This window comes from Impatiens glandulifera, chromosome 2 (assembly GCF_907164915.1).
Source record: "Impatiens glandulifera chromosome 2, dImpGla2.1, whole genome shotgun sequence".
NCBI lineage: Eukaryota > Viridiplantae > Streptophyta > Magnoliopsida > Ericales > Balsaminaceae > Impatiens > Impatiens glandulifera.
In genome coordinates, this window is record NC_061863.1 from 32,825,193 (window position 1) to 32,848,545 (window position 23,353).

The 23,353-nt window shown below is 32.2% G+C and overlaps 1 pseudogene; it reads left to right on the plus strand.

Annotated features, from left to right (window-relative positions):
• Positions 1-19,916: 19,916 nt before the first annotated feature.
• LOC124924579 lies at positions 19,917-21,202 on the plus strand (annotated as a pseudogene).
• Positions 21,203-23,353: the final 2,151 nt, after the last annotated feature.

Genomic DNA, 23,353 nt, shown 5'->3' on the forward strand with positions numbered 1-23,353 from the left:
TGGTTGGAAGAATGGGTGACGTAGGAGATTTTTGCTCCAAACATCCATAAACATCTTTTTGTGTCATTTACATTCCGTTATCTTCTCTTTTATCGGTTCTTAGCTTCAAACCTAAGCAAACATTTCCGCACTTGAATCGTTCAAGAGTTTGCAAGAGTTTGTGAATAATAGAAAGTGATTTAAATCCCTAACAGGATTTCTATCAAACCGTTTTTGCACGAAGCTGTCATCAATAGCTAGACCCCTGTCTCTATTGGTGTCACCGATGCTTTCAGGGTTAGTTGACCCAAATATGATGTTATCCACATAAATTTGAACAAGTAATATATGTGAATCTTTAACAAATCTGAAAAGTGTTTTATCTACTGTGCCAATAATAAAATCATGCTCAAACAAGAATTTAGTCAAAGTATCATACCAAACTCTAAGAGCTTGCTTAAGACCATATAATGCTTTATCTAATTTGAAAACATGATTAGGCAGAGAGTGATTTTGAAATCCAGGAGGTTGTTCAACATAAACATCCTCATTCAATAAATCGTTAAGAAAAGTGCTTTTAACATTAATTTGATATACTTTAAAGTTTTTAAAAACTACATAAGCTAGGAAGATTCGAATAGCTTCATGTTTAGCTACATGGGTGAATGACTCCTCAAAGTCAATTCCTTCCCCTTGTCTATAACCTTAAGCTACCAATATGGCTTTGTTTCTTACAACTAAGCCATCTTCACTTAGCTTGTTTCTAAAAACCCATCTAGTTCCAATAACATATTGATCATTCGGTCTTAGAGTTAGATGCCACACTTTGTTTCTTTGAAATTGATTTAAATCTTCTTGCATAACATTGATCCAATCTAGATCAAGTAATGCTTCATTTATTTTCTTTGGCTCAATTTGAGAGATAAAAGCAAAGTTTGCAAATTCATCCATTAGTTGGTTTCTAGTTCTATGAGGTGCATTATGATTACCTATTTTTAGTTCAGGTGGGTGGTTTATGTTCTATTTGAAGTTCTGTCCCAGAGGGTCAGTCGTCTGGTCAGCTGACTCCGCAACATCCGGACTGTTAGTAGCCTGCTGATTTATAGTCTGGTTGTCTGGTTGAACATCAATCGGTTCAACTTGTTGATCATACGTGCTATTTATGTTGACCTGAACTTCATAATCGTTATCAGATTGAAGGTTATTTGCTTCCAACCTGTTAGTAACTTCAATGATTTCATTAAAATTATTTTCAACAAATTCATCAAAAACAATATGGATAGATTCTTTAATAGTTATAATTTATTTATTAAAAACTTTATAAGCTTTGTTAACTGAAGAATAGTCTAACATTATGTCAACATATGCTTTAGCATCAAAAGTAGTCAAATGATTTTTTCCATTGTTATGAATAAAATACTTACATCCAAATATCCTAACTAAAGTATGAAATTTATAAATTTTTTCATTAAAGATTTTGTAAGGAATTTTATTAAAACGTTTATTAATTATTGATTTGTTTTTAATATAGCATGTTGTATTTATTGCATCTGCCCGTAGTTTTTGAGAAACACTGAAATCAGCTAGCATTAACTTAACTGTTATCTTCAGTGTTTTATTCCTTCTTTAAACAACGTTATTTTGCTGTGGAGTTATAGTACTAGAGAACTCGTGTCTAATACCAGATTCCTAAAGGAGATAAAACAGACTTTTATTTGTAAATTCAGTTCCTCTATCACTTCTAATCTTTATGATACTTTAAGATTTTTTATTTTGTAGTCTTATAAGGATCTTAGTCAGATTTTCAGCTATTTTGACTTTCAATTCGATTTTAACTTTGTTAGAAGGAAAACTTTTTTCTACTTTTTACAAATCTTCGCAAGCTTTTGAACAAGTTCAAGTGCAGAACAACTTACTATATTTGAAGCGTTAGATGGATGAATACAAATGGCAGAAAGTAAAGAACACAAGGAGTTTAATGGATGTTTGAAAATAAAACTCTACGTCACCCCTTCTTCCTCAACAAGAAGGATATTCACTTGAAGACTTTGATTGGTATAGAACACACTACACAAAACCAATCAGAAACCCATAACATAATAACCGCCTAATTATGAACTTCTTGTTAACTCTCTTTTGAACAGAACAACCTCTGTTAACCTTACAACATTGAAGTTTCACACCGAAAGAACAGTGAATGAATTACAAGGTACTCTCTATAAAATGTAAACACAAAGCTTTAGAGAGAGAATATAACTTGATAGCTAGATTGTAAGATGGAATGAACTCAATTCGGTTCGCTTTGGTAAAAGTAAGTCAAGTGATTAATTTGTTGTCCTTGAATAGCTATTTATACTTAATGTAGGCCAACGATCGAATCTTTTCCTTGGACACGTGTCCTCAAACTATTGGACGGTTGCCAATTGTACAAGAATGTATAACAAGGATATTATCGTTGGGATCGTGGTCGTACTGAACAAGTATTACGCCGAATATTCTCAGAGATCGTGTTGTACTAGAAATGTATAAAGAGGGAAATTAGATTAATAAACTGTTAAGATCAGTGTAATCAATAGATACGGGGGTCTAACTATTGATGACAACGTCTATAAAACGGTTTGATAGAAATCCTATTAGGGATTAGTATCATTTTCTATTCTTCACAAACTCTTGCAAACTCTTGAAACGATTCAAGTGCGGGACTGTTTGCTCAAGTTTGAAGCTATGAACCGATGAGAGAAGGAAAGACATAATGTAAAGAACATAGAAAGTTGTTTATGAATGTTCGGACTAAAATCTTCCTATGTCACCCCTTCTTCCAACCACTAGAAGGATTCACTATACTTCTTTGAATCAAATACAGTTTACTGGCTAGCTAACTGTTGAACAGAACAGGCTCTATTCAACTTACACTATGATTAAGAGTATTTCTCAGCTAGACATATTTTTATTCTCTCTTGAACTTGAAGATGTACAAATCAGTAAGTGCAGGAGTATGAGATTGATAGCATGTAACGATTGTAAGCTCGTTGTAAGTCTTGTACAAACTTTTTGTAACTTGTACCTCGATTGTTGTCTTTGAGGATCTATATATAGAGTCAGGACACCAACGGTCGAATCTTCTAGATGGACACGTGGCAAGAACCCATTGTAAAGCCTCCATAGTATTACAAGAGTACAGTAGGCTCTATGCACCAGGATCGTAGTTGTACCGAACTGGTAGTGCATTAGATATTCTTCTGGAACTGTCGTTTACTAAACAAGTAGTGAGAGGAATATTCGCGTACGTGGCGTTCATTCATTGGATACAAATAGTTGGCGTATCGGTCTGCACAGATGAGTGGAGTAGGAGTAGCATACAGCTAGTTGATCGTAGGTAGATGTATGCTAACTTCAAACAGCTACTGAAGCGAGGCATTAGATGTGCTCCATTAGACTACCAAGTCTAAGAGAGTTAGACGCCAACTTCTAAAAGCGAGATCCATTAGAGCACCAAGTCTAATGGAGTTAGATTGCACGCTTAACTACGTATCTATTAGACTGCATGTCTAACTACATGTCTGTAAGACTGCATGTCTAACTACGTGTATGTTAGACTGCACTCCTAACTACGTGTCTGTTCGACTGCACGTCTAACTACGTGTCTGTTAGACTGCACGTCTAACTACGTGTCTGTTAGACTGTACGTCTAACTACGTGTCTGTTACACTGGACGTCTAACTATGTGTCTGTTAGACTGCACGTCTAACTAGAAACACGTCTAATTAGCCAGTTTCAGTTCACATCTAATTTAGCATATTTTTGATGCACATGCACAAAAACAATTAGACGACTTAGCTTCATTCTTGATCAAAGTTTAACTAATACATCATTAAAATAACGTTAGTCAAACTAATTTGACCCAACATAAATGCGTAAGTGACAATCTTTCATTTGATGTTTGAGCTGATTTGCCAGGCTGTTGAAAGAGAGAACTGCAGATGAGCTGTGTAGACAATCAGACGCTTCTTTAAACGTCTGATAAAGTCGGACAACGTCCGACTACGCACTTCTTTAGACCGCGTCTAAGAAGGTTAGACAACGTCTAACTACGCTTCTTCTTCAGACCACGTCTAAGAAGGTTAGACGATGTCTAAATGCTCTTCTTCTTTAGACCACGTCTAAGAAAGTTAGATGACGTCTACTCGAGCATTACCCAGACCACGTCTAAAGTAATTAGACGACGTCTATTCGCGCACTCCTTAGACCATGTCTAAAGGAGTTAGACGACGTCTACTCGCGCACTCCTTAGACCACGTCTAAAGGAGTTAAACGACGTCTACTCGCGCACTCTTTAGACTATGTCTAAAGGAGTTAGATGATGTCTACTCGTGTATTACTTAGACCACGTCTGAATTAATTAGACGACGTCCAAATAGGCATGCTTCTTTGGATCTGTACCTACACGAATGTAAATTATCCAACTTAGTTTACTAAAACTACATAATTAAAACAATGTCATATTGAATTGAACTTACTCTCTTAAGTTCATTACTTTTCCCTAATTAATTATTTCATGTTCATTGAAAAAGTCTACAACAAAATATTCCTTTGATAGACTTCTACATTGTATAGGTTATGTCATATTAGGATATCATCATCATCTATTTGGCTAGCCTAAGTGACATAAGAGTACGTTCGAATAAGAAATGAATTGGATTCAGTCTTGATACCAACTTGATGGGATGGGCTTGCATGTATGTCTCAACCTCTAGGTGACCAATGTTAATGTCCAATAGATTTTCTCGTCTCATCCTTTTACTGATATAGTAAATAGTTGATTCGAGTTTATCCTCATTTTCTTGAGCCAACATGATTCTCGTGGTTGTTTTTGTTACAATAAGGTATAAGATGTGAGGGATGTCGAGTTTGAGTAAAATGAGTATGGAAGGGGATTTTAAATAATATTTTATTCTGTCAAATGCGTGTTGACAATTCTCATCCCATATGAATTTTTTATCTTTCTTCCGTAGCTTAAACTGTGGATCGCATGTTATAGTAAGCTTATTGATGAATTGGTTCATGTATTGGATTTTTCCAAGAAATCCTTAGACCTCTCTTTTGTTTTGAGGTACTGGCATAGCCATAATTGCTTATAACTTAGAGGGATCAGCTTTGATCCTTTCTGAGTGATTAAGAAGCATATTACTTTACTAGTTGTGACTCTGAATGTGCATTTTATCAAATTGAGTTGAAGCTTATATTTGCTAATTCTTCGCAGGAATTTCTCAAGGTTTTGGTCATATCATTGTCAATCCTTTGATTTGACAATTATGTCGCCAACATAGACTTCCATTTCCTTATAGATAATGTCATGAAGGATCATGGTGGCTGCCCTTGATATGTTCCTCCTGCGTTCTTAAGACCAAAGGACATGACACGGTAATAGAAGGTACATACTTCTGTTATGAATGTGATTTTTTCCTTGTCTTGCAGGGCCATCAAGATTTTATTGTATCTTGAAAATTTGTCCATGAATGATAACATTTCATGACCGGCAGCGTGGTCGACAAGTATGCTGATGTGTGGAAATATGAAGTGATCGTTAGGACTGGTCTTATTCAGATCCCGATAGTCTACTCACACGTATTTTTCCGTCTTTCTTTAGAATGAGAACGGCGTTGGCTATCCAGGTATGATAGTCCACTACTTTAAGAAATTAAACTTTGAGTTACTTTTGGACTTCTTCCTTTATCTTGATTACGACTTCATCATCCATTCGTCTGAGCTTTTTCTTTATGGACTTAGTGTATTGATAAAGGGGAATATGATGTTGTGTTATCATTGAATCAATTCCTGACATTCTTTATATGATCAGGCAAAGATGTCTTTGTTGGATTTTAACAACTTTGTTTGAATATAACTTATGAAAAAGTTTTAATAATGAATGGATAAAACTAAGTTCAATTAAATATATAAGTTAAATTATATATATATAACTGCTAAGTCATATCAAGTATATATTAATTGTTTTAAATATAACAACAATGTGTTGTAGTGCAGTGGTAAGTACTCCTGTCTGTTATACGGGTGATTAGGTATCGAATCTCACCAGCTATAAATAATAATTAGAGTTTTGTTATTTTAGGAAAGATGAGAAAAATCTGAAATTGCCATGTAGGTGAGAACGGTAGTGTGCAAGAGCGTAACCGGTAGTGGATCGATTCGGTAGTGGAAATGTGCTCTACCACTCAGCAAGCGTAATCGGTAGATCGATCGGTAGTCTGACCTGTAGTATCTTTGGTTTATAAAAGATTGCGTAATCGGTAGACCGATCGGTAGTCTAACCGGTAGTATCTTCGGTTTATAAAAGACGGTGCAACCGATAGTTTGACCGATAGTGACATCGGTTTCCAGATTGGTCTATCGGTCGGTTTCCCAGAAGCGTGTCCAATATTTAATGTTTCGGTTGTATAAAGGTTGTGCGTCCGGTATTAAATGCTTCCGACTATTTAATGAAGCATGGTCGGTTATTAAATGAGCTTCGTTATTAAAAGGCTTCAGTATTAAATGAGCTCCGGTTTGATCAAATAGAGCATCTTAATAAATACTTTCCATTACTTGATCAATATCAGCTCGAAATTATTCTTTCATGATGGGCAGTCTAGCAAAGTAGTGTTTCACCAATCTGGATGGGCAGTCTGACGCAGTAGTAGAGACAAACTGTCACATATACGAAAATTATTCAAACCTTCTGAAATGAACGTCCTTAGTACAACATGCTTCATTAATTGAATTTTGGCTTTCTCTCTTCAAAGAACAGACAAGATCAAAGAAGATCTTCTCTATTGTACCATTCTGAAGCTCCTCCAATCAAAAAGAAGACTAGTGTCATTTGAAGTCAACATGTCCGTTGTAAAAGAAGATATGACTGTTATTGTGCCTTTCATATATAAGAAGATTAAAAGAAGAACAGAATAAGAAGACTTGAAGATATGGGCACCCTTGCTAATCAAATACTCTCTCTCTACAAATATATTCATGCTTTTGTTTCAGCATATTTTGTGTGTGTGAGAGTGTCTTTATACTAAAAATCATTTTATCAAGTTCTTTGTAAGTTGATAAAATGTCTATCAATAAGTGTTGTGTGTCTGCTAAGAGTTCGAAAGCAGGCATCAACTAAGTCAGGTAATTCCTTAGCTCCTTTAGGATTCCCATTTTGGAGGCGTTGTGCCACTTTTCCAGATATTCGACATAGGCCTTATAAGGCGGCATGAAGTCACGACTAAATTGTTTGAATAGGTTGTGGGTGTAACTGAAGGTGATCCATTTCAAGCCTATAAGCGTGATCATATGTTCATCATCCATCATATAAGTCATCTTTTTAATGGGATACCATGGAAGTAATTCATTGACTTCATCCTAATTATTGATGAGCGGCTTAGGTATAACATTCCTCATTCTCCGATACTGAAGAGTATGAGACATAGTTCCCGTGGGGGCTGCGGGTGGAAAGCGTGCGAGTGTGTCGAGTAGCTAGATGTAGAATACTAGAGGTGAACCTCTTTTACTCACATATGCGGTTAAATATGAGTCATTCAACCCCATTAGCATTTCCTCTAGAATGATACTTGAGGGATCTTTATTTCTCTACGCATGTGGTAAGATACCTCCAAGATTTTGGAGGATGGTTTATCATTCGTTGGTGTTAGGAAGAAGTGAGCCAATAGGACAGTTACTATCATCATTGACGATCTTAAAGTCAAAGGCACTTATCCATTCCTAACTTTCATTTTTGTCCATTTTTAGATGTCGATATGGGCTTTCTTCAGGATAGCGTCGGATGTCATTTTGGTGTATACGTACTCCTCTTGTAGAAACTTTTTCAATAACATGGATTCTACAAAGGACTTTAGATGTAAAATGTTCTTATTGTCAATCATCAAGATAGCTCGGAATTCTTCTATGGTTGGGCATATTTTCCTTTCTCTCATAAAGAACATTCGACTAGTGGGGTTCCACCTTCTCTACATTTGCATTATGAAAGTTTTTTATTTTGATGTTGATAAATCTCATGATGGGGTTAATCCATACACCCTCTGGTTCCACTCGTTTTGGTGAATATTGTCGATCCATGGGATCAAGGCGATATCACTTAGCATGGATATCACCTATTTGTTTTGAAAATAAAACTTTCTTTAGATGTTCATTAAAATTATGGATGCATTACACATAATACATATATAGTAGTCATATAAGGGTTGTAGTAATTAGGTTTAGTTGTTTGGACACGACAAACAACCGGCTTGGAGAGAATATCCAGATATTTTTGTGTTAAGGGGAATCATAAGAGAGTTTATCGATAGTGGAGGGAAAAACCACCTCTATAAACTAGGAAATATCAACTCAATTGGGAATTTTCTCCCACCTCCACAATGCCTACGTCCTATTAGATGGATCATTGCTAAAGGAAATGAATGATCCCATGCATTATTTTTCTTCTAGCAACATCGCTCATTTTGTAACAAGTTGTCGTTCCTCATCAACAATCTTTGCACATAATTTGTCCAAGTACTAAATCCAATCGTGTGCTTCTAAAATCAATGTTTATAGTTATATATCCCTTGTAAGCCAGGCATTTATTATGATAAAGCATATGCATCCCTTAGGTATTGTACCTTGTAGGATATGCTTATTCAAATGAAAACGTCATAGAAACGTTTTTCAAAAGTCAAGTTTATATTTTCGAGTTAAACAATTTCATCCCTAGTAGAGTCAGCAGAAAGTTGTAACCCCCTGAAAACCTTATCTTAGAAAAAAGTTCGAGGTTCGAGAAATTTTAAAATCGTTTGTTTGTAAGGAATCTTTTTAAATAAAACATTATTTTAAAATATTTAATGAAATAATCCTAACAATTTAAAATAAAATCTAATAATAATTAATTTCTAATTAAATTTAAAATAATCTTTTATATTTAAAATAATTAAATAACAATTTGATTTAAGAAATCCTTATTTAAATTAATTAAAAGTTATTAATTTAAATGATTATTTATTTGATAAAGAGTCACTAATTTATTTTAGTTTAAAATCAATAAAACAGGATACAAGTACAAACGTATTTTTGACGAGAGTTTTGTTATGGTTCGTATTTTAGTGATACTCGGGAAAGGGCATTCGCTCTTCATCTTCCATACCCGTTTTTAAAATGGTCTCTACTTAATAAAGTCTTGCCTTTTGAAAATTGATTGAATAACGTTTTATTTTAACCAATTATTCTTCTAGTCCTAAACGTGCACATGTTTTTGTGTATTTAAAAATTTAACAACAATATTTAAATGCTAGCGCATGTAGTTTATGATGACTAAGGAGGAATATTCATGAAGAACATCAATATTTAATATTATTGGGGTTTAAAATTAAATCCCAAACAAGCCATTATCAAAATATATTTTTTTCTATTTTTTTGGGATTTTTAAAATATAATTTAGTATCCCAAAATTATAAACATAATTTTGGAATATTAAAGTTGAAACCAAACAGACCCTAAGACCGATGTCCTCGGTCCTAGGAGTCATTTTTATCAGTCGAGACTAAGACCCTCGGTTGCGGGTTAGAACTCCCTCAATCGGATTTCGAAATTACTCGGTCGGGATGATGAAGTCCCTCGGTCGGGTGTGGAAATCACTAGTTTTAGGCTAGCCTGGGGCTAACTTTGTCAGTCCTAGGTTTAAGAATTCTCGGTCGGGTGCGAGATTCCTCGGTCCTAGGTACCTAGCATTGGGCTTGATTTGTTGGTCCTGAGTTAGGAATTTTCAGTCTATTGCAAGATATATCGATCCTAGGTTAGCCCTGGCTAGATTTTATCGACCTTAGTGTGAAAAATACTCGGTACTAGCTAAACTTGGGATACATTTTGTCGGTCATGGCTAGACCTGGTCTAAATTTTCCTTGGTCATAATGATCGTTGTCCTCAGTCCTAGCTAGACCAGGGTTAGTTTTCTCGGTCCTCAAGAACATTAAAACAACAGGTTTTGTAGTTTTGATTGATGTATGGATCCTTTGATCCGAAGTCATGGGAAGCTTCACAAAACTCCCAGGAATATTTTGAACATCATCCCGAGGTGTCATACAACCTGGATGATGTTCCATTTAATCAAAACAGTTTTGATACCAAAAATTGAGTTTTTGGTTTTTTGGTTTTTTAGTTTTTAGGTTTTTATGTTTTAAGGAAGCCTAAGAAGCTTGTCAATAACTTCCTTACACTACATATGATTGATTGGTACAAAAACATGAACACTAGTTATTTGTTTTGACCAATTCAAGAACTGTAATTTTTATTTTATTTTAAATTTAGTTTTTGTTCCAACATAACGGGATGAATCAAACATGATTGAAATATATTCCCAACATCATTATAAAATGTTGGGAAGCTTTTTGGGTTGTTGTTCTTGAGTAATAACTTAAGAACATAAAACCCGATTTTGAATTTTTTAAATTCAAATTTGGGGTTTTTATTAAGGTTGATTGATCTGTTTTAGCTTCAACAAAAAACTTATAAATAATCCTATGATCGTTTTCCAATCAAGAATTCAACAACAAGATAGTATACAAACTTATGAAAACTTAAGTATTAAAATTTTAATTTCAAACTGGAAGATTGAATTAGAGGATGATTGAAAACTTACCGAGAGTTGGAGAACACTCCTTGGACCTTAAGGAAGCTTTGGGATGCATAGATCCAAGATTTAAGGTTTTATTTAGTCAAAAGAAGATTGATGGTCTTTTAGTTATTCTCTATCCATCTATCGGCATAGACTGTGATGATGTGCCTAGATGTAGGGGAAATGATCATCGGAGTAGGGGGATCATTTCACTTTTTGAATAAGTCAAACCATCAAGAAACGACTAAATTCCATCTTTGAAAATTCAAGATGGTTGCAATTTTTATCGACTTGTAATCGCGAGGAAGACGACGAACCAGGTGGTAAAGGATGTTGTTTCAAGCGAAATATTCGGACACGGGACACTCTTTGGCGTTACGTTAGCGACTCGTTGTTCCGTCACATTTTAGCTAACGGTGTCGAGGCGCGCGTTAACTGATCCTATGCTTCACGAGTGCACCTTTGTATTATTGCAGAGGGCGACGTGGATGTCTCTCGGGCATTGGATGAAACTCAAAAACCTATTCGATGGTTGTGGTTTCGACTGCAGCAGTCCTTCTGAATTTCGGCCACACAGGATTACATGTATTTTAAAAGCTTAAGGGTTTGTTTGAAATTGCTTTTTCTTTCACCCTTTTGGCATTATTTTCAATCTTAAAAACATACAAAATATTTTTAATAAATGTGACATATATTTTGTGAATTTATTTTATTTATTTGTATATTTTGGGCTTAATACATAATTTATATGGGATAAAATGGAAAGAACATTTATCCTAAATTATTTATTTTAATTTCCATTGATTTTTCTAAAATTAATTTGAGTTAAAATGAGTAAAACATTTATCTCAAATTATTTTATTTTTATTTTTTTGTCATTATCCTTAATTAATTATGATCAAATTATCACAATAATTAATTTAATTAATTGTTTACTTAGGTTTTGATTTTTAATTATTTTAATTTTATTTATTCAAAATAAATCAAAATAATCATTATAAATTGATAAATTAGGTACGTAAAAGTTTATTGCTTACAAGGATTGATCCCAAATTTTATAAAACTCTATATAATGATTAGTAACACATATAAATAATAATATAAATTAAAAACATATAATCAAAAGACATCCTAAACCCATAATTAAATAGAACAAGGCAGAATCATTTTCATGCACAAATATGAGGTTAAATAGATCTTATTCTTGGGCGTTCATCGGTCAAGTGACTTTTTTATTTTCTGTTTTTAAGATCCACTCGAGTTAAATGGATTTATATTATAAAAAAAGAAAAACATTCTAAACAAATTTCGGTTTTAATTTTCAAAGTACATGATCGATAGGGTTTAAACAAATAAAATTCATCACTGGTCATGTATATGTTCAAAGTTTTAACTAAACATTCTTTTTGGTTAATCTGTTCTTATTTTTAAAATGAGGAAATCTAGCTCGAATAAAATTTTAAAATATATATTAGCCGAGAACAATAATTTAGGCTAAGTTTAATGGTTCTTAACCAAGTTGTATTAGATCTTCATCAAGCAGAGGGTTTCTCTAAAGCTTAAAGGTTCAAACCATCTTAGTTTAAAATCATTAAGCTTCATACCACTTTGGCTTGTCACATATCCAAATGGTTAGGTCAATGATTACCAAAAACTAAGTCATTTAATAGAGTTTTTACATAAAAGGGGCTCTCGGTTTTAAATATCTTGTTTAAGTTTTCTGTTTTTTTATTATTTTTTTAAGTTACATTACGTACAAATAGAAAATAAAAAGGGAATCATACATGGAATTTAATGTAAAAAGCAAAATTCAAATTAAAATTAAAAAGGATGTGCAAATGGGACTTAGAATGGGGTTTTTCTAGAGGAATTTGTTGAGCCAAGAATTTGGAAGCCTAGGGGCACTTGGAGGTGGAACATGTGTGATTTCCAAAGTGAGGGTTAGTATTTATATGAAACTCGTGATAAAGCCCAAGGCCCATTAAACAAAGGCTCCTCATGACCTTATCAAAAATCTATTTTTTATTTAATTAAAATTTCAAGTCCTAAGGTATCCTTCCTAATCTCATGGTATTGATTTTTTAATTAAAAATGACCAAGTCATTTCTTCTATTTTCTTGCTCATTCAAGCTCACAGTTGGCAAAGTGACCTTTTAAGTTCTTTCACCATCTTCTAGGCCTTGGACTTGAGATTCTTCTATTTGGCCTTGGAAAATAAAACCAAAATTCCTAAATTGTCCATTTCTTCATGGATATTAATTTATCTTGATGAACCTAGAACCTTCTTGATAATTCTTGAATCTTCTTTAACATTTAATTTTTTCCCCAACGATTTGTTCCAAAAATCCTACAAAACCATTGTTAAGTAAATAAAAAAATAAATTATTAATTAACTTAATCAATTAACTAAGAAAAATAATAAAAAGAAAAACAAAATTATTATTCCTTTTTAAAAGAAAATAAACATATTTAATCATAATCTAAATGAATAAAAAAAACTAACAAACTTAATTTAACTAATCTAATTAAAAAAAATAATTAAAACTAATTATTTAAAAATAACTAATTTAATCTAAATAATGAAAACAAAATAACCAAAATATACTTGCTGGATTTTTTTAAAACTTTATAAAAAAACGTGAATATATATATTTTGTATTTTTTTTATTTTATAATCAATGTACACTCGTAATCTTTTAACGTCATTAAAAAGTACAATCCATGTTTAAATGATAAATGAATTGAAAAATGTATATTTATGTCAAAAATGATGGAGGAAACACTTTTTCTAACTTGCAAAGTGTCAAAGTAATATTAACATTAAGATTTTTCAATTCATCTTTCTTTAGTGATTTTGAACATAACATACAAAAGAACTTTGATAGATGAACAAGAGCGTCGTACACATCATCTCGAAATAATCTGGGAATGGACCGATATGTTGCTTCTTGGACTTTAGCCATGGTCATGGCTTCATTTAAAGAATCTGGGAATCGCAGCCTGATGCAGTTTGCAATTGTCTCCCTTAGACTGGACAAATAGCAATCTATGACGTACTCCCTTGGCATGCTGTAGAGTTTTTGAGAGATCGATATGTATCGCAGATTATATTCTTGAATCGACCCAACCTGTTTCAGATTCATCAACTGTCTCATTAGAGTGTCATGTATAGAGGGTCCGAATTGCGTCATAAGATCTCTCTTTAACACGTCCCAAGATAGGGCCTCCATATGGTCTCGATTCTGTAGATAAGATCCATACCACATTCTTGCTTCGCCAGAAAAGTGAATGGGTGCAATTTCTAGTTTCGTGGCATCCCTAGTTTTATCCACCCTGAAAAATTGCTCGGCAGATATTAGCCAGCCCTCGACATCCGACCCATCAAACCGAGGAAAATCGACCTTGGTTAGCCGAGTAGAAGGAGCATAGTGTTGGTCGCGGTTCTGGCCAGGGTGCTGGGGCCTAAATGGGGAATGACCGTGGCAAGAATTATCTTCAAAGGGTCTGTGGCGGGGTTTTTGCACATTTCCAGATGCCCCGCTCTCAAAGGCTGCCATTCTTTCTTTAGCCGCATCAAATCTTCAGTCTATGGCAGCTGGCATTGCAGCTGTTTGTTGGGACAAGTTTTCAATGAGGGCCTTGAGCGCATCCATTTCTGATTGCTGGCGAGTTTCTACCATGTTGAGAATCGGTCAGCTCTGATACCAAGATGTTAGACTTTAAATTATGACCGAGCCTTTCAAGTTCTTTAATTCAAGAAACGAGTTCTTGATGATCGGGGCCGATGGTGGAATTCAACACTCAAGCGCAGCGGACATAGAATGAGAGGAGAATTCGAGGTTAGGGAGAGAAAAGCCGAAGGGGAGGAGAGAAATACCACTAGATTACACCTAGCGGTCCAAGAAGGGGAAGGAGGGCCGAGAGATAACTTAGAGCACCATGTTCTAAAATATTCAATTCATAGCCCCAAAAAGTGGGGTGGGCATCACCATTTAAAGAGGCTGGTTTACCCAAGAGTATTCGGTTACAAAAAACTTTCAAAATAACATAATTCAGTTCAAGAGAAATAAGAGAGAAAGAAAACAAAATAGAATTATTCCATAAAAAACATAAAATGGCCCATATGGACACTTGGGACGAGAGACGGGTGCATAAAATATTTTAGGTCCGAGGTTTTTGATGAGCAGCCCGTAACAGATTGCCATGCCATTTATTCTGATAATGAAAAAACACAAACATAGTAGAGTAGGGAAATAAGTGGGATTGTAGTATTATGGTCCTCTAATAAAATCAAAACAAAATGTTCAAGAAAAACTAAAGGATGTGTTAAAATGTAGGATCCAAGTAATTTCAAAAACCTAACCATTAGTGAACATTATGTATGATAGTGACTTTGATTGAGATTGTTTAAACTTTTAGGTCTTCCTCCCCAAGAGGAGATGACTACAGATAACTTTGATGCATTTTCTCTTGTTTTTTATTCATTTGTACTGAAATGGTCCACCCAATACCAATGTAAACATTTGAAGATAAAATAAAAAATAACGAAGGGGAGAACAAACATGACAAGAATGAACATTAAATAAAGAGTGGACCTGTATACACTATTTCAACCCTCACTTCTTATATTTCGACCTGCAAATATATGAAAATTAATTAGTTAAATTCACACTAAAGAAAAGAAATTTTAATATAGTATTTTAGAATATCATATTTGAAGTGTTATAAATTTGTTCAACTAAAAAAAAACAATTTATAAATATTTCATAAAAAGCAACCCCATACTACAATATGTAAGCTGAATCATCCAGTTTGTCCTGAAAATACACATAGCAAAAACAGTATCACTTAAGATTTAACACCTTCACAAATGAAATAAGTTTTATGGTAATGGCTTCTGAAAATTAGTACAAAAATATTTGTCAATTATTGATATATTTGTTTTGGCTGAATCCAGCATATTCCATCTACCAAACAAACATATTTATGTATATTATTTTGTTAATTTTCAATTTTATCATGTGAGTTACCTATTTCGATGGCGTCACAAGAGAATGAAAAATAGAGACTACTTACATTTAGTCGAGCAACTCGAGCAGATATGGCCCTCCCAGGTGCCTGAAGTGCTTTATTATAGACCTGTTTTATGGAGGTAATAAAAATTAAAAAAAAAAATAAAGCCATAGAAGATCTATATATGGAAATAGCATGACCTAATATTAACTTCTGCAAAAAAAAATTATATAGTCACTTACTTGTATATAAATTAGGGATACAACATTTGGAAGCAAGGTGACAGGATCAGTTTCAACAGAAACTTAAGATATTAAATCATATATATGACAGAAAATCTTCAGTACCCAAAAACAAAATTTCCTATAGAACATGGAAAATCTACATTTATTATATTTCAATTTTAACTTTGGAAATATTTCATTAGGATCATAATTGCGATTAAGATTGTGATAAAATGTCAGTTTTCAAATAGGCTCAATATGTTAGGATACAGAACTTTAGAATATGAAGGGACATCCTAATACTCTAAAAGAAAATGACATGTAATAGTATCAAGCTACCTTCCGATATGAATGTAGCATAGTTCTTTCTAGTTTCTTGGCAAGCTTCTTTACTGATAATCCACTACATAAACAAATAGAAGAACATCATTGTTTACAGTTAAAAGAGATTACATGTCTTAAAAAATAAGCTTAAACATAAGGTTCTTGCTTACATTTCCTCAGTTATGTCTCTTAGGACCGCCATGAATGTTTCCACGTGCTTTCACAAGCAATACAGCTAATTTAGCATAGATAATATGAAATTGTAATTTGAAAATTTTCATTAGCAATATTATCCACCAACATAATGCAGTCATTTCTGATTGTCAGCAGATTGAATCAAATCTAGTGTGACAAAGCCATGTAGAAGAATCAATATGGCTCTACTGGTCTTTCTCAGTGTCGGTTTTACTTTCTACAAGATTTTTTTTCAATGTTAAAGTTTGTCTATGTACAAATAGATAAATGCATGCAATTATACTTCTATCATTTTTCTTATACATAAAAACATTGCTATTATTTGGAGCAAGATTACTTGTTACTGACACATTTCTCTCCAAAGCTTCAATTAGTGGAAAAGATTTAGCTGAAAGAGGTTCTGGAAGATTCTTTGCCTGAGAAAAGATACAGAATAAGTACAAACACAAATCAAGCTTGAGCATAGGGTAACATATGGTATAAGAATTCTCAGTATTAAAGCAACTCTGTCCCCAAAACTAAGTGATGCAGATCCTGGCTTTTCAAAATCCTGAATTGCACTTTCATTTCTCAACTTGTTCTGCATATCCTGAAGCAACAGGATTCACCATATAAGATTATTTACAAGCTTACAAAGTCTCTTTAAGAATACTACAAACTAATATGAACTGGTTTTTTTCTTGAGAATCATTTTATCAAAGACAAACACCTAAAGAAATTAAGCTCATGATATCTAGCAACCTTTTTAATCAAAACAAACACTTAGTCAATTTAACAGATAATTCAAACTAAAAATAAAGAAACTATTATAATTTCACGTATTCTGCATATATTTTAATTAATCTGAATGGAAGAGTTCATAGACAGACCTTTTGATGTTGAGAATAATTACAGGAGGGAGTCTCGGGAGGTGATAATATGTAAATGGTAGTATAGAAGGAATCTCGATCGACAAGGACGAAAACGCTTCCTCTCCTAGAGAATAGGGGTGTTCATCGGTTCGGTTTCGAGTTATTCGAGTTCCTCAATTCGGTTTCTTTGAATTTTTTGTTTTTTTCGTCAATTCGAAAACCGAACCGAATTCGAATATATTCTAATTAAACCGAACCAAATTCGAATTTTATATTCAGTTTGAACTTCGAATAATTCGAATTCAAACCGAATTCAATTTTCTTTTATTTTAAACTCAAAATAAAATGTACCAACCAAGAATTGAACCTTGGGTCTATACCATGGTAGGGTACTATTCTACCACTAGTGTTTTTGTTTCATTTTTTTCTTTTATTATAAATCTTAATTTAAAATATTATAGTTTGATTATTTTGAACTTATTCTTAAGTTAAGTTTGGAAGAATAAATAATAAAAAATGAATTCGGTTTTCGGTTTGGTTTTCGAATTGAAACCTAAACTCGAAAACCAATTCGAAAACCGTATTTGAATTCGAATTGGTTTGAAATTCGATTCGAAAACCGAAAATAAAATTCGAATTTAGTTTATTCGAATTTGGTGAATTCGAATTCGGTCGGATATTTGGTTCAAACCAAATATTGAACAACCCTACTAGAGAAGTATCGATTGCACGATAAATTATACAAAAGAAACATCGATCAAAGGAGTCTATAAGGTTGTGGCACAACGTGACCTTTGAAGATGTTCAAAGGGTTGCGTCATAGCGTGAGTTTCGAAGGTTTCGACACAGCGTGAACTTCGAAGATCTTTGGAGCGTTAAGGTACAAAATGAGTTTCGATGATTTTTGGAGAGTTTTAGAGGATTAAGGCCACTTTCGAACTTACGGAACCGATTCCTGTTTTACCCACCTTTTAAACAACTTTTCTCAAAGTACCTATTTTTTCATTCACCTTCCCAAACTACCCACATTTTTCTCTCTAAATTATTACTCATCTTTTTCTCTCTAAATCATTAATTATCCTTTTAATTACAAATCTTCCACATTAATCCACTAATTACTCTATTTTATAAATATAAATATATATAATTAAAATTAATAATACATATATTAAATAAAATATATTACATTAATATTAAAATAATATATATATATATTATTTTTATTTAATTTTATAAATATAATATATAATTAAAAATAAACATTATAAATTAAATAATTTAAAATAATATTATAAATTAAAATGAAATATATTACATACACCTTTAATATTATATATTAAATAAAATATATTAAAATATTAAAATAACACATATATTACATAAATATTAAAATAATACATATATTTTATAAATATAATATATATAATTAAAACTAAATATACTAAATTAAATAATTAAAATTAATATTATAAACTAAAAAAATATATAACATAAATCTAAAATAAAATAAAATAAATGAAACTTTAAAATAAATTAACTAAACTTTAAAATATTTATAAAAATAATCAATTTAAAAAACCTTAAAATAAAATAAATTTTATAAATTTTAAAATATTTATAATATTTTACACATTTACATAAAATATAAGTCTTATTTTAATATTTATGTAATATATGTATTATTTTAATATTTATATAATATAATATATTTTATTTTAATATATAATATTAAAATTTTATGTAATGTATTTTATTTAGTGTATAATATTTTATTTTAGTTTATAATATTTATTTGAATTATTTAGTTTATAATGTTTAATATTAATTATATATATTATATTTATAAAATTAAGTAAAAATAAAATATTTGTGTTATTTTAATATTTATGTAATATATGTGTTATTTTAATATATAATATTAAAAGTTTATGAAATGTATTTTATTTTAGTGTATAATATTTATTTAAATTATTTAATTTATAATGTTCAATTTTAATTATATGTTATATTTATATATATGTGTTATTTTAATATTAATGTAATATATTTTATTTAATATATGTATTATTAATTTAATTATATATATATATTTATATTTATAAAACATAGTGATTAGTGGATTATTGTGGAAGATGTGTAATTAAAAGAATAATTAATGATTGAGAGAGAGAAATGTGGGTAGTTTGGGAAAGTGAATGAAAAGGTGGGTAGTTTGGGAAAAATTGTTTGAAATGTGGGTAGAACAGGAATTGGTTCAAGTTACGGCATAAGAAATGTGAACAAGAGTTTGAATGTTTTTAGGGGAAAATAATATTGGAAGATTTGAAAGTTGATATTATTCTTAAAAATAAAAATAAAAAATAAAGGTGAGAATCAGTTAAATTAAGGGGAAATCGGACGAAATGACCCTAAAGATGGGGGCATTTGCCTTGGTGGTCACTAGCAAAATTATATTGCTCTGGTGACCACTTTAATTTTTTGGACGAAATTACCCTTTTCGCGTAACGCAAAAGGACTTCGCGTTTCGCGAAGTGGAACAGTGTGAAAAGTCCAGAATACCCTTACTATTTAATATAACCCTGACCCTTTTTTTCATTTCTTTTCTTCTCCTTCTCTCTTCCCTCCCGCTCTTCTCCTCCTACTCTCTAAACTCGCCGGCAGCGGCGGCGAGCGGCGGCGATACACACAATGAGCTCCACGACGAGCACGAGCACTGTTCCACTTGGTAAGTATCCTATGATACTTGAAGTTTATTGTTGTTTGTTTCTGCATTTTCGAATCACTGTTGTTGTTTATTGTTTATCCGATGAGACTTCACGTTTCGCGAAGGGCTTCACGTTTCGTGAAGGGATTCACGTTTCGCGAAGGGCTTCACGAATCCAATCTTGGGCGAAGATATTGAAAGAAATTGGTCTGGATTCAGTGAAGAAGTACTTACAGTAAGACGGCAATCGGCTAAGTGCCGACGTTATAGATGGTATGCCACCAAAATTCATCGAGCCCTTCATTATACAAGGTCTTCATCTCGATCTTGTAGAGGTCGGATGAATCGTCTGCTACATGAAAGTACTCCCTCATTTGTTGGTACGACTTCTTAAATATGTAATTAGGTGTTTCCTTATCTCCGTTTAGATTGATCGATTCTTCATTTATTATTAATGAAGAACACTAGGAATTTCTTGCACGGAGAAGCTATTGCTGCTCTTGTTGATGTGATCGGTTCAGCTGTTATATGCACCGTCGGTACATCTCATACCGGAGTGTCTGTTGAGATCAGTGTTTCATACTTGGATTTTGCTTATGTTGGTGTGAGTAGTTAGCTTTTTCTCCTTTTTGATTTCATTTTGCAGATAGGGTTTTCTCAATAGTCAATACAATTGAGTTGTTTTCATTTAGGTGTTCTATAATTATATGTTAAAAGGTTTGTTTGTAGAATTGCATTTTGAAAAGGGAGGAGACATAGAGAAATTGAGATTGGACTTGGATAAACTTCCCTTCATATTAAGGGACTTTAATCCAATTTGCATTATTAAACCTAGTCCTAATGTAAATTAAAATAAGCTATAATAAAACTAACATAATTATCCTAAGTACTACTACTAATGATCGACCTATCAAAACCCTAATCTCTATTTCATATCAACTCTTATTTGCTTGTTAGTAGAAAAGCTTAGAGGTGTCATTTGCTTTCATTGATTCTAAGTTAACAATCTTCAATACCTGGTTTGATAATCCTTTACTAGATAATGTTCTATTTGTTTGTTCAATTGGTCTATTGTTGATAGAATTACAAGATTTTCTTTCACGACTTTGCTTCACATTTGTTTCAGGAAGAAATTGAGATAGAAGCGAAGACATTACGGGTTGGGAAGGCCATTGTTGTCATTACTGTTCAGTTCAAAAAGAAACAGAGTGGGAAGATGATTGTTCAAGGCCGTCATACTAAATACTTTGCCGTGGCAAGTAAAATTTGAAAATTGAACCAATGTTATATGAATTCTTGAACAATTAATAATGTATTTCCTCAGATTCTCTAATTAAAAGGAAGCTTCATTTCTTTTGTCTGTTTTATTTTTATAATCAGATATATATGAAGCTTTTCTAATTATTAATGTAATATTGTACTTTCATCTTGTCACCTAAAAAAATCAAATTATAAGCATATTTTTGTTATTTACAATTTGTGATAGAAATTTAAGACAAAACTCACCAAAATGGAATGTTTTTATCATTCATACTCACCAAGAAGTTTCAAACTAGACTAGAGAGTTATCATATATATAGCTATAAAAAACAAAAAAATGGAGGACCAGTCTAGTTATTATTTGAACAAATAACAAGATATATCTTTTTTTGGATATTCGTGGTAGTCTATTATGAAAATGAAGAATTGTTCTCATTCACCTAATCTTTTCTTTGTCCTCGTCAATTTGTTCTAGTTGTTCATATCGCGCACCACCACGGTCATTATTATGATTGTCTGATTTTTCATAGTCTTCTTCGTAGTGCCTATGGTGTCGTCGACGACGTTCATGTTCATACAATCCCTCCACTTCATCCTCCGGTTAATCATGATCCTTTGGCTTCTCATAAGATCGCTCATGAGATTTCTCCCTATCACCCTCTCTATCTCTTCCCTTTTCACGGGATTTTTCCCTACACATGATGGGGTGAACATCAGAATCATTCATATCAAAATGCACAAACTGAAATTCAAATTCAAAAAACACTAACTGTGTTTGGTAGAGGTACAATTCCAATTCTTTTGTTTGAACCAGTATTAACCAATATAAACCAGTATGAACCAGTATGAACCAGGATGAACCAATATGAACCAGTATTAACCAATATGAACCAGTATGAACCAATATGAACCAATATGAACCAATATGAACCAGTGTGAACCAATATGAACCAATATAAACCAATATGAACATATTTAATTGATTTAGGATTAGGGTTTAATTAAGAACAACATAAATCGTTTGAAATGAAGATAATAGACAATAAGAACATAAATTGATTTAGGGTTTTCAGATGGAGATACTGGAAACATGAACATAAATCGATTTGGGTTAGGGTTAGGGTTTGAAATGAAGATATGGAAATAAGAACATAAATCTGTATTATAAACATCGATTTAGGGTTAAGGTTTTCTTATCTTTGTAGATTCAGGGCATAGCCATAGTCGCCGTCGCCGAAGTTTTCGCCGCCGCCGCCGAACAAGAACAGAGAGAGAAGAGAGAGAAACGAAATGAAGGAAATGAAAAAATTTGAGTATTTATATTAAACCTAATTCACTTCGCGAAATGCGAATTCCCTTCGCGTTACGCGAAAAGGTTAATTTCGTCTAAAAAAAATAAAGTGGTCACCAGATCAATTCTAATTATCGGGTGACCACGAAGGCAAATGCTCTCATCTTTAGGGTCATTTCGTCCAATTTCCCAAATTAAGAGTGTTGATGAAGTATTAAAACTAAAAAATTTAAATAAATAATAATAAGTTATAATAGAACTTAAATTGTAAATAATATATTGACTAATTAATATAAAAATTATGTATTAAAGAGATAAATAAATAATTTTACATATTATGATAATTCAACAAATTCATATACAATATTTTAGTTTTATAATATCTTATATATTTAAATATATTACCTTTTATTTAAAATCAAGGTTTCAAAATCATAAAGATAGTGGTTTTTTAGTAGTCGTTATTAAGACTCAAATAATGACGGTTATTTAAGTGGTCGCAATTAAACCACAAATACCCACCACTATTGTGATGGTTGGCATTGATATATTATATAAAGACGGTTTTTGTTCCGTTCCTACTGTTACTTGGGGTCGTTATTGAATCTTTTTTTACTAGTGTAGGTATTTAAATAACTCTTTAGTCTCTACGCATTTATTTCATATTTGCGTATCCATAAACCCTTTTTTTCCATAAACCTCTTCAATACAGTATTTTAATTTAAGTTAATTACATAATAGTTCAACACTATAAATATTACATTAAAAACATAATAACTATTAAATTAATTATAAATTAACCTAACATATAACACGAATCTTTGAATGACATTATAACAAATATTTTACACCATACTGTTGTAAAGATAA